Source organism: Mixophyes fleayi, chromosome 1 (assembly GCF_038048845.1).
Source record: "Mixophyes fleayi isolate aMixFle1 chromosome 1, aMixFle1.hap1, whole genome shotgun sequence".
NCBI lineage: Eukaryota > Metazoa > Chordata > Amphibia > Anura > Limnodynastidae > Mixophyes > Mixophyes fleayi.
In genome coordinates this window covers 338,491,876-338,504,486 of record NC_134402.1, presented here as the reverse complement: position 1 = coordinate 338,504,486, position 12,611 = coordinate 338,491,876, and positions in this window count along the sequence as shown.

Below are 12,611 nucleotides of genomic sequence, written 5' to 3'. Positions count from 1 at the left end.
ATTTAGCTGCGCAGGATCAAACATACATTTAGCATATCCACACATTGATCTGATCTTCATAGCCAAGCCTTTTTATCCATTCTTTATTATTCAAATAAAACCCATACCATTTCTCTAAGTCTAATGTCCCTTCTGGGGGAAATCCTGCTCTCTTGAGTACTTTATGAATTCTTTTAAGAGCTTTACTACCTTCTCTCTTTTTCATTATATCCATAGGCTTGCCTATAGTAGGCATCTTACTGTTCTGTGCCCCCATTTACTGGGTTACTGGTCACAGTACTGTCAGTATCTGGGATACAATGTCTTATAAGTGGAATAAGGTAATACAATTTTCCCCTTTGTACAGACTATAAGTATCTTTAATCCTTTACCTCCTAGTCTGCCCTAGGAACACCAGATGTAAGGTTTATTGGCTGTAGATTAAAAGGCTGGCATTTATGGCTGATCCAATTCTTCCCCTCAAGTCAGTGTATGGACATATAGGTTTATAATCTGGTAACATATGATTTTGTGGCCAATATGTAGTATTTCTTCATTCAAATGCACCCTAACGTAAAATATAGTTCTTTTTCATTACTTACAAAACCGTAATATGCATTTGTAGTTGTAACACACTCTAGTCTAGGTCCCTTGCAACCTGAATATTTTCTCAGAACAATACAGCAGGTACAATTCTTACATACACCTCTCTTATTATCTTCTAACTAAAATTGTCTACATCCATCATAATCTACAGTATCCATACATTTATCATTTCATTATCCTTTCCTCTGACTGTACATTGGGTTCATAGAATACCCTCTAATCACCTCAACTGACTTTCCTTAGACATACAAAGAAATACTGAACTGAGTAAGAAGGTAGAAATCTACACTTTTCTTACTCACCGGATTTAGTTCAGCAGTTCTCTGGACATCAGTGGAGTTTGGCGTCAGGTGTGGAGATATTGGAGCATCCCGGACCTAGCCCCCAGAAATGTTAGGGTATCGGGGTTCACCGATACTTCTATCAAGCACCTTCAATGTCAGTCAGATCTTTCTTTGTTTTCAGTCGACTGGTGAACAGAAAATACTCAACACCTGTATGATATAATGCTGAGCAGCTTTATTCTGTTCCAATTTGAGACCACTTCAGCGCTTATTTTTATACATGTAAGTCTAGGGGTATAGATTCTGAACAACCAATTATAAGACAGTAAAATAATGAGAGAAAATCAATTAACAATATATATAATTCAGTTTTACATCAAAGATCAAACAACTCTTTCTTCTTTGTGTGTTATCTCTTTCCAGGCTTTTCGCCAATATCCTTGTGCTGCCCCCATCTTTGAGTCCTTGGGTTTTATCTTATCAAGAACGTTGCTACATGTTCTTGGAATCTTTCGTTGATGGGAACATGGCGCTGCATGGCCAACCTTGAATAATTTGTCTTTTTAAACTGAAAATAATATCTGCTTAATTTCTCTTAAAGTCATAGCATAACATATTAGCATCTAAAGCTTAGCACATGATCGATATTAAATCAATAATCATACAATTCCACTCTAACAGTGTCTAGGACCATAACCTGTTCCAGAATGTGCTTCTTTCATACACTAGACACACACTGGGAAGTCATTTGTGAAATAATAACTTTATATTAAACTGTGCAGGTATCTCATGTGGTGCTAAACCTGTGTCTCTTCATAAGTGTAGTTCTAATGTTAAACAGAACTATTGGTAAATATTCTAACCAAGTCTTTTTGGTTTCTTGCATCATTTTCTGTAGTTTCAATTTAATGTCACCATTAAGCCTTTCTACCCTCCCACCTGCTGGTGGCCTATAAGGAGTGTGAAAAGCTTGTGATACTCCCAAGTTCTTCATTACATGCTTCATTATCTCTTCTGTAAAGGTTGTACCTCTATCTGATTCAATAACTTCAGGTATGCCATATCTATAGATGACTTCTGAGATTAATTTCTTCGCTGTATTTTTAGCAGTAGCTTTTCCTTCTAACACATACTCGTAGGTACCACATTTATGAAGTTGTATATAGTCGATCTGAAGTCTCTGAAAGGGATAGAAAGCCTTTGGGGTCTTTACTCTTTGCCCTGGATTGTGTATTCCACATATCCAGCAAGCTGTCACATAGTTTGTGTCCGCACAGTTAAATCCAGGGGCAATCCAATTTTTCCATACCCTATTAGTCATTGCCTCTTTGGAATGATGTACTTGTCCATGTGCAATCTGAGTCATTACTGGGTATAAGGCTCTTGGTAGGCACCATTTATTTTCTTTTGACCATATTCCTTGCTAATCAAGCTGTGCACCTCCTTTTCCCACTTATTCTTTTCTTCCTTTGTTGCTTGTTTCTGAAAGTCTTTAAGGCTTTGTAGGTCTGGGAATTGAAATTTGTCTGTGTCACCTTCTGTTGAGTCTACAAGAAATGTAGTATTCTTTGGTTGGAGGGCTGCCTTTTTTTGCTGCTTGATCTGCAAAGTTATTTCCTTTTGCTTCTGGAGTTTTTTCTCTAGTGTGAGCTTGAACCTTTATAATTCCCACTTGTTTAGGGAGTTCCAATGCTCTAAACAGTTCATTAATCAAGTTTGCATATTTGATGGATTTTCCATTTGATTCTTGGAAATCTCTGCTTTTCCAAATGGGACCGAAGTCATGCGCCACTCCCCAGGCATAATGTGAATCTGTATATACATTGGCTTTTTGTCCTTCTGCATATACACAAGCTTTAGTTAGAGCTATCAATTCTGCTTCTTGTGCTGATGCTCCATTAGACAGTGTTCCTGAGTCAAGCACCTCTTCCTCAGTTGTGATGGCATAACCTGTATATGGAACTCCATCCACATAGTATCTAGATCCATCTACATAAAGAGTTAGGGTTGCATCTGAAAGTGGTGTGTCAGTAACATTATGCAAAGCTCAAGTTTCTAATTTCATAAGTTCCAAACAATCATGTGAAAATTTTTGTGTGTGTATTTCTTCAGTTTCTTCTTCAGACACTTCACTCAGGTCCTCATATCCCCTGTCTGATGATTCATCTTCTTTGCGACTCCCCTTACTCCCCTCTTCTGAATCATCAATGGGGAGCAGGGTTGCTGGATTGAGTATTGTGTTACATGTTAGGCGCTGAGCAAGGCTACCTGATATTTAGTTAGTCTAGCTGCAGACAAATGTCTTGTTTTTGCTTGATTAAGAATTTCTGTGACTGCATGTGGAACTTGAATAATAAGTGCATGGTCCAATACCATATCTGCTACCTTTTCTTTCAGTATTGCTGCTGCTACTGCTTGTATACATGATGGAGAACCTCTTATAACTGGATCGAGTTGTGCAGAATAATAGGCCAGTGGCCTTTGCTTCGTTCCATGTTTCTGTGTGAGGACTCCTAGAGCATGTCCTGACTGCTCATGGCAGAACAATGTGAAAGGTTTCAGGTAGTCTGGTAGTCCAAGTGCTGGTGCAGTAGAGATGGCGTGTTTCAGGGCTTGCACTGCATTCTCTATTTCAGTTATATTGAGTGGTTCTGTTCCCTGTTGTTTCCTCAAGCATTCATACAGTGGTTGCATAAGAATTTAAGCTGAAGGAATCCACTCTCTGCAATATCCGAGGAGTCCCAAAAAGGCTCTGATTTCTTTGACCGTTTTTGGTGTCTTCATGTCTCGTATAACTTTAACTCTTTCAGTTGTAAGATGTCTGGTTCCTGCAGAGATACAATGTCCTAAGAATATTACTTTTTCCTGTACTAGTTGCAACTTGCTTGGTGATACTCTGCAGTCTTGTTCGGCCAGAAAACAAAGTAATGACAGTGTTTCTGCTTTGCATTCTTCTTCAGCTTTCGCAGCCACCATAAGATCATCTACATATTGAATGAGTTGAGTAGTTGGATTGATAGGCCTCCATCCTTGTAGAATTAGTGCCATTGCTTCTGAAAATTCTGATAGGCTGGTGGCTCCTCCTTGAGAGAGTCTTGTCCAACAATATTGGTTTCCATCATGGGTGAAGGCTAGAAGGAGTTGACTATCTTCTGTGATTGGGACTGAGAAGAAAGCATTTGCCAAGTCAATTACTGAAAACCATTTTGCATTTGGCGGTATCTGATTAAGCAAAGTGTGGGGGTTGGGTACAATGGGAGTGTTGATCAGAAGTCTTTTGTTGACCTCTCTTAGGTCATAAACCATCCAGTATTGCACCCCCTTGTCCGACATCTTAATTCTTTACTGGGAATAGGGGTGTAGAATAAGGAGAGCGACATTTTCTTAACACCCCAATTTGTAGATATTCTTGTATTTGTTCTGAGATCGCTTTGGTTTGAGCTGCAGCAAGTGGGTACTGTTTAATTGAGACAGGATGTGTTCCTGGCTTTAGTGTCAGTTTTACAGGACTTACTTTAAGTGTACCCACATCGTGTAACTTGTCTGGTACTATGTTCAGCCAATCTGGTAGATTAACAGTCTTATCCTTGTGACATGTGCTCATCTGCTCTAGCATCTAGATTGCTGCTGTAAGATCTTCTTGGACTGGAGATGGGAGTTGACTTGTGAGTTTTACTCCAGTTGGGGTGTATTTGATGCTGGCTTCTATCTTGAAAGTACATCTGCTCCCAACAGATTATAGGGACAAGATGAGGAAGTGAGAAATTGTATTGGTACTTCAATTGTCTCTTCACCTACTAAAAGTGTGACTGGTTTACTTTCTGTTAGTTTTACTTCTTTTCCTGCTAGGCCTGTAGCAGGTAAATCAATTTTATGTTAATAGTTGTTGAGGTACCTCCTGTTTTCTTAATACAGTGCGGCTTGCTCCAGTATCAATTAGACACTCACATTCTTGACCATTGGGTAATATGATATTCATTAGGCCTTTATTTAAGTCATCTTTCAGAGTTTGGTTATTTGTGAGCCGGAGGTACGTTGGAGTGCCAATTTCCTATGCCAGTTGTTGGTCTGTAGCTTGTTGATTTCTTCTTTCCAGCCATTTCTTATGCTTAATGCAATCTCTTTTCATGTGGCCTCTTTGTTTGCAAAAGAAACAAACTCCTTGTTTTTTCATTTCTGCCAGAGTCATATTTCCTTTTTCCTTTATTTATTACTCAGGTGCACCTCTTGTGTCTGTACGAACCTTCCAGTCTTGATTTTCTTAGACCACATGAACGGTTTGGGACTTGTCTTTGACTTTCCTCTGCTTCTCCTTTTCCCGGTCTTCTATACCTTCCAGGACTTGGAGCATGGATTGCATTTCCATTGTTACTGCTTCTGGTCTTATAAGGAACAATTATTGATGATATGTTTCAGAAAGGTCATTGAGGAATCTGGTCTTAAACAGTCTGCGATGTTGGGCATTATCTTGAGTGAAGCCTTCAACTTCGTGTGCTTGAGTAGCTCTGTCACAATCTGGCAAAGCCAGTGCTGGTGCTGAAGTTGCTTTAGCTTAAAATTCGTTAAACATTTGGTTTTGCTCAGTGGAGAGTGTAAATGTCTTACTATCACCCAGAAATGCTAATGCAAAAACACAGATAATAGCTTATAAAGTCTTAAATCTTTTTCATTTCCGTACAAATATTGAATTCCCATCAATGCATTACCATACCCACAATACAAAGAAGGACTTGCAGTATATTACTATTATAGCACAGTAAATAAGGGCAGTGAATGCGTTTACAACACTGATTGACTCAAAATTGTTATGAGGATAAAAATAAAAACCTTTTGCTTTCTGCACATACAGAAAAACCATCTGGTTCATGCATTTGCTATGCGAATAGCACATGAACTCTAATATCTCTTTCCAAAACAAGGTAATCATTACTCAGCAGAGTCTACGTTCTATAAATCCTTAATTAGTTTATACTTATGTTTGTTGTGGCTGTTGACCAAAACATATTGCAACTTCTATTCATTGCAAGTTGGATCAATGCAATATGGATTGAAAGGGTGCTTTGTAGCTGGAGAGCTTCTGTGAAGAAAAAACTTTTGCATAGAGATTAACATTTATTCACTAGGAATTACAGTAACTGTTATTAATTCACATTGCACAGCTGCTAATATGACACTTGTTTAAAAGTTTCTCTTTGTAGCTTAACTGTGACGCTATGCGTTCCATGCAATGAAAAACTGATTTCCTCAAAGGGGCAGTCCCCAATATCACAAACAGGGAATGTCAAAGTGACGAGACCTGGGCGAGTGTTCAAAGCCACTCCTTTCTCATCATCTCTTTGTAAACCAAATAGTCACACAAATTTCCAGATTCTGTGATTTCCATGTTTAAAGTACAAATATATATTCACAATTCTCGCTCACAGATGACATTTTATCTCGTAACATTTCTTTATGGGCATAACAAACCCTCCTGTTTTCTGAGAACATTCATCAGCGCCATTTTCACACAGATAAAAACAGCTTGTAATATATCTGCATGTAAAGCTCACTCCCACAATTCTTAACTTCATTAAAGAGAAAGCTATTTTTCTCAAATTTCAGAAACAAAATTATTTTGTTCAAATACAGAAACGGCTTGTTGGACCCCAGCCAACTTGTCCGTCCACTGAATCGTGTAATGACGGACCAAAACATTTCAACACTTGTTATGCATCTCTTTAAAAGCTTAGAATTAAGCAGGCAGGCATTATATTATTTACAAAATGTACAACTTCTTTAACCTTGAAACATGTCTCTTGTAAAAAAAAAAAAAAATAAACAGACAAGACAGACAAACACAGATCTCCCTCACACGAAGTAAGACGGAGACAAAACTCACATACAGAGAAAGAAAAATCAGCTGATACCTTCTAGCCTACTGCTGTGGAACTACAAGTCCCAGCATTAGACTAAATACAAGTTAGCCTCAACATGTTATTATCACTCAGCACTCCGGACATATTTTATCAGCATTACATACATTGTCAGATAACAAAAAACAGAGTGCTTCTTATCTCAACACACTGAAATCTTTTACACAGAATAAGGGAGGGGCACATCTCACTCATTTAGCTGCGCAGGATCAAACATACATTTAGCATATCCACACATTGATCTGATCTTCATAGCCAAGCCTTTTTATCCATTCTTTATTATTCAAATAAAACCCATACCATTTCTCTAAGTCTAATGTCCCTTCTGGGGGAAATCCTGCTCTCTTGAGTACTTTATGAATTCTTTTAAGAGCTTTACTACCTTCTCTCTTTTTCATTATATCCATAGGCTTGCCTATAGTAGGCATCTTACTGTTCTGTGCCCCCATTTACTGGGTTACTGGTCACAGTACTGTCAGTATCTGGGATACAATGTCTTATAAGTGGAATAAGGTAATACAATTTTCCCCTTTGTACAGACTATAAGTATCTTTAATCCTTTACCTCCTAGTCTGCCCTAGGAACACCAGATGTAAGGTTTATTGGCTGTAGATTAAAAGGCTGGCATTTATGGCTGATCCAATTCTTCCCCTCAAGTCAGTGTATGGACATATAGGTTTATAATCTGGTAACATATGATTTTGTGGCCAATATGTAGTATTTCTTCATTCAAATGCACCCTAACGTAAAATATAGTTCTTTTTCATTACTTACAAAACCGTAATATGCATTTGTAGTTGTAACACACTCTAGTCTAGGTCCCTTGCAACCTGAATATTTTCTCAGAACAATACAGCAGGTACAATTCTTACATACACCTCTCTTATTATCTTCTAACTAAAATTGTCTACATCCATCATAATCTACAGTATCCATACATTTATCATTTCATTATCCTTTCCTCTGACTGTACATTGGGTTCATAGAATACCCTCTAATCACCTCAACTGACTTTCCTTAGACATACAAAGAAATACTGAACTGAGTAAGAAGGTAGAAATCTACACTTTTCTTACTCACCGGATTTAGTTCAGCAGTTCTCTGGACATCAGTGGAGTTTGGCGTCAGGTGTGGAGATATTGGAGCATCCCGGACCTAGCCCCCAGAAATGTTAGGGTATCGGGGTTCACCGATACTTCTATCAAGCACCTTCAATGTCAGTCAGATCTTTCTTTGTTTTCAGTCGACTGGTGAACAGAAAATACTCAACACCTGTATGATATAATGCTGAGCAGCTTTATTCTGTTCCAATTTGAGACCACTTCAGCGCTTATTTTTATACATGTAAGTCTAGGGGTATAGATTCTGAACAACCAATTATAAGACAGTAAAATAATGAGAGAAAATCAATTAACAATATATATAATTCAGTTTTACATCAAAGATCAAACAACTCTTTCTTCTTTGTGTGTTATCTCTTTCCAGGCTTTTCGCCAATATCCTTGTGCTGCCCCCATCTTTGAGTCCTTGGGTTTTATCTTATCAAGAACGTTGCTACATGTTCTTGGAATCTTTCGTTGATGGGAACATGGCGCTGCATGGCCAACCTTGAATAATTTGTCTTTTTAAACTGAAAATAATATCTGCTTAATTTCTCTTAAAGTCATAGCATAACATATTAGCATCTAAAGCTTAGCACATGATCGATATTAAATCAATAATCATACAATTCCACTCTAACAGTGTCTAGGACCATAACCTGTTCCAGAATGTGCTTCTTTCATACACTAGACACACACTGGGAAGTCATTTGTGAAATAATAACTTTATATTAAACTGTGCAGGTATATCAGCAAACAGACAGAACACATATTGCATGTAACATCAACATGAAAATAAACTAGAATATTCTTTCTACAACAGAGTACATTGCAATAATACAGAGTGAAAAAGCAATAACATTTAGGAACAGCTCCACCTGCAGTCCCTCCAGGGTAATCACTCATGCAAAATTAAGTCTGAATCTGTTGCAATACCTCAACACTACACTCTAGAGGTAGATTTATTAAAGTTTCTAAAAAGTAAAAGGGAAAATGTTGCCTATGGCAACCAATCGGATTATAGCTATTGTTTTCTAGAATGTACCCCCATCCTCTCCCCCTCCCACCCTCTTTCTCATCCTTTTTCCTTTTATTTATTCTGTCCCTCCCCCTCTCTCTCCCAGAATGTCTCTATAGTATCTCATGCAGGATAACACACACCTGGAACTGACCCTAAAAAGGAGGTACAAGAGTAACCCTCAGGAATCTGTATCTATATTTTACTTGCATTATCTACCTGAAATGTTTTTTTAAAAGTAGGCAAGTATGTTGTATATTTCCCTAAGACTAGTTAAACCTCTCATGAAAGGGTAAATCAAGTGTCCTCCGCCTTATGGAGCCTCTATTAATTTAATAATAATTACATTCTATTTTATTTTTGTAATAGTGTGTGATAGTTTAAAATTTGGAGGAAACTGAGTAAGTGAGCACATGGGAGAGATACTGGCAAAATATAAAAGGATTCAGAGAGAGACAGTACATAGTAGAGAGGTGCAGACAAGAATAAATCAGTCTTAAGAAGGGAAGTTGCAGAGAAGAAAACAGTACCCTAATGTCACCAACAAGCCAGTCATTGCAGATTCACATCAGATATTAAAACCCAGTTAAGTGAGCACTGATATAAATGCCTGTGATTGAGAACACTCTATATAAACTGTTTTGTTTGTTGAGAACATTCTAGTGAGGACTGCTGAAATAAAAAAATGGTGCATATAACTCTATTATTGAATACAAAATGACCCCTACTGTTCAAAACAGCAAATTACAACCCTGGAAAAGTATAATTCCTAATTTATTACTTCTCCATGTATTTACCCCAAAAAAGATTAAGGGCTAGATTTTACTAGAGTGGTTTGATGAAACTTTGGCCCCTTAATCAATAAATAATGATTGCCCCCATAATTTATAAGGCAATGATGCCTCCTCTTATGTTCTGAATGGCAAGATAGCTGAAGCAGCATGTTTAAACTTTAATGTTTCAAGCCAATCAGAAGCAGATATAAAAACACTTGTCATTTTTATGGTGGTTTTGATGGCGATTTTTACTAAACTGCCGGCATTCTACCTATTTGCCTTTTTTCAATTTGCCACACATCGCCAGATTTTATACATTGCAGCCTCAATCCACCCTCTAATAAATGCGGCGGTTTGGAGCTCTAAATTAACGGCGATGTGTGGCAGTTTAAAACCACCACCAAACATGATTTTTAGTATAACTATTCCCAAGCCTTCTTTGGCGTCTGTGGAGTGTATCTTGTGGACAACAAACAGTTAAAAATCTGCCAGGCTAAATGTTTCAAGATTTTCTTATGTTTAATTTTAAGCATCATTCTGCTGCATCATTTCACACTAAAATTATTCCATAAAGGATGACTATCATCACTTAATTATTATAATTCATCCATTAGCCAATCACTGGCGTTTTCATTATCACTATGTAATTAAGATTTTGGTATCACCAATGTCTGAGACCAGCTTTTCTCATCAGAACTCAGGTTGGTGATGGTGGTGATCACAATATTTCAGGGAAAGGTAGGGGGCAGAATGTTGTTGGCAGTGAAAATTATCTTTTATACACAGATATGTGACTTGTGAGAGTGGGGCACAGTAACATTGCTTTTAGTATTATTTGAAAATGATCAAATATAGGAGTGTTTATGTCTGATTGCTTATCTGTAAGTCCTCAATATTCTGCAAGTGAATATATTAAAGAATTTCTATTTTAAATGTTAGTTCTTTGTCTTTTTATAAGAAGCGAATATTTAAATATACTCAGATTTCTTTCACACAATTTTAATGACAAGTGAGGCTTCATGGGACGAACGCACTTAAAGGGTGATAGGGTTTGTAATAAGCTGAACACTAACCTGACGGGGTTAACATTAGGTGGGGCCCGACCAATGGGAGATCCTGGGGGAGGGACCTTGATTTATATAGGAGGCTGCACTTCCTGGGCTTCCTCATTCCACAGCACGAGATCCTGCAGGAAAGAAGGCATCAGAGAGAGCGGATAAGTACCTTTGTTTTTTTTGTTGTTGTTGTCTTATTTCTGTATTATCTTTTGTTTTTTCTTGTTTTCTTTATTCCTTTCCCTGCCTTCTTTGTTCATTTATTTTACTTTTTCCTCATTTCTGCAGCTCCTTCTCCGTCTTTTCCCTTCCCCCCTCCCCTCCCTCTGTTTCATTTTTCTCCCCCCCCCCTCCCCCTTCCCCCTCCGGTTTTCCCCTCTCTCCGTTTCCCCCAGCAGCCCACAGGGGAGGGGAGGGGGGGATGGTATGGTGGTTTCTAGTTTTTGCCCCACCACCCCACCCATCTTAGCTCGCAGAGGGGACATTCAGCCACATAACCCCCCGGCCCCTCATCAGCTTCATTTCCCTCCCAGCCCATTTTTGTCCCACAGTAGCACGGGTCGATCTGGGGGTGATCAGTTTGGGGGTGAACCCTCCTTAGTCAGGGGGGCGGCCAGGCAGTTTACCCCAAAGGATGAGAGAGCACAGACGGTCAGACGGGAACTGGGATATATGGGGACAGATACGGGCTATATTGGGAACGCGGGTGATTTTGTGGAAAGGAATGCAGCGCCTGTGCGGCCCCCCCTTTACTGCCACGTTCTGCCGCCATCGGACGATTGGGGGTACAGGCCATGTCGGGCCCTCTCTCCGGTGGGGGCAGATCGGAGCAGTTTTTATTTCAGGCAAGGCGTCACGCGCGATAATTTAGTTTTTGATTACAACCATTCCAGCGGGGGTAATATGTCCCAATTGTCGTCCCCCCCGGCGCTCCACCTGTACAGACCAGGCGGTTTTCCCGAGGAATCTTCCCGGGCGCGTTTTGATTATTTCCCCTCCCAGCGTCGCGCAGCATCAGGAGGTTGCCATAGCCCGGGGGAACAAGCATCAGCAAGCCATGATTATGTCGGCCCACTCATGGGATCGGCGCGGCGTCGCTTGGACTACTTACCCAGGTCTCAGCTTACTGCCCCCTTTTGTGTTTTAGAATCTGTGGTTACGAATCAGGAGTGCTGCTGGTGAAGGTGGTACCGGGTCCGAGTCCAAAGAACAGAGGTCGACAGGGATCCCTGAGGAGTCTATTCCGAGCTCGGTGGGTAGTCCGGCCGGGTCGGCTAAGGATGGAGAGGCGTCTTCTGGTGCCGGGAATCCTGCTCCCCAGGGTGAGTCAATTTCTGGTACCACACATAAAGTACAACTGTTGGGGTCACCGGTGCTCTCTACTAGCGGTGATTCTTCGGATTCTGATGATAGACCTAGAAAACTTGTTAGGTTATTGGAAACACAGTTACTAGGCAAGCGCAACAAGCAGACGCCTCAGTCAGGGGGCGTAGAACAGAAGGTTGCCAGGAGTGATTTAGGGCAGGTCGAAACGCTGGAGATAACCCATGGTATCCGGCCTAGTGTTCGAGATAGAATTAAGCGCGGGAAGTATGTGGACATGTTCGCATTGACGGGGGAGTACAAGAAGGCGCTGGCTGCGGCATGCGAAAAGTCAGGTATGGGCGAGGACAGGTTCCGGTCGTTCCCTAGATGGTCGAATGCCTTCTCTATCTTTGCTACCATTTACCGAGAAACTAGGCCCGGCGAGCAGGATGAGGTGTGGAGGTACATGCACCTGATTAGCGGGATGGCAGTGAAGGACGGTCCGTTAATCTGGAGGGCTTACGACGAGCTCTTCCGTAAGCGCATGAGCGGGCGCGAGAAGCTCCCGCTTGGGTC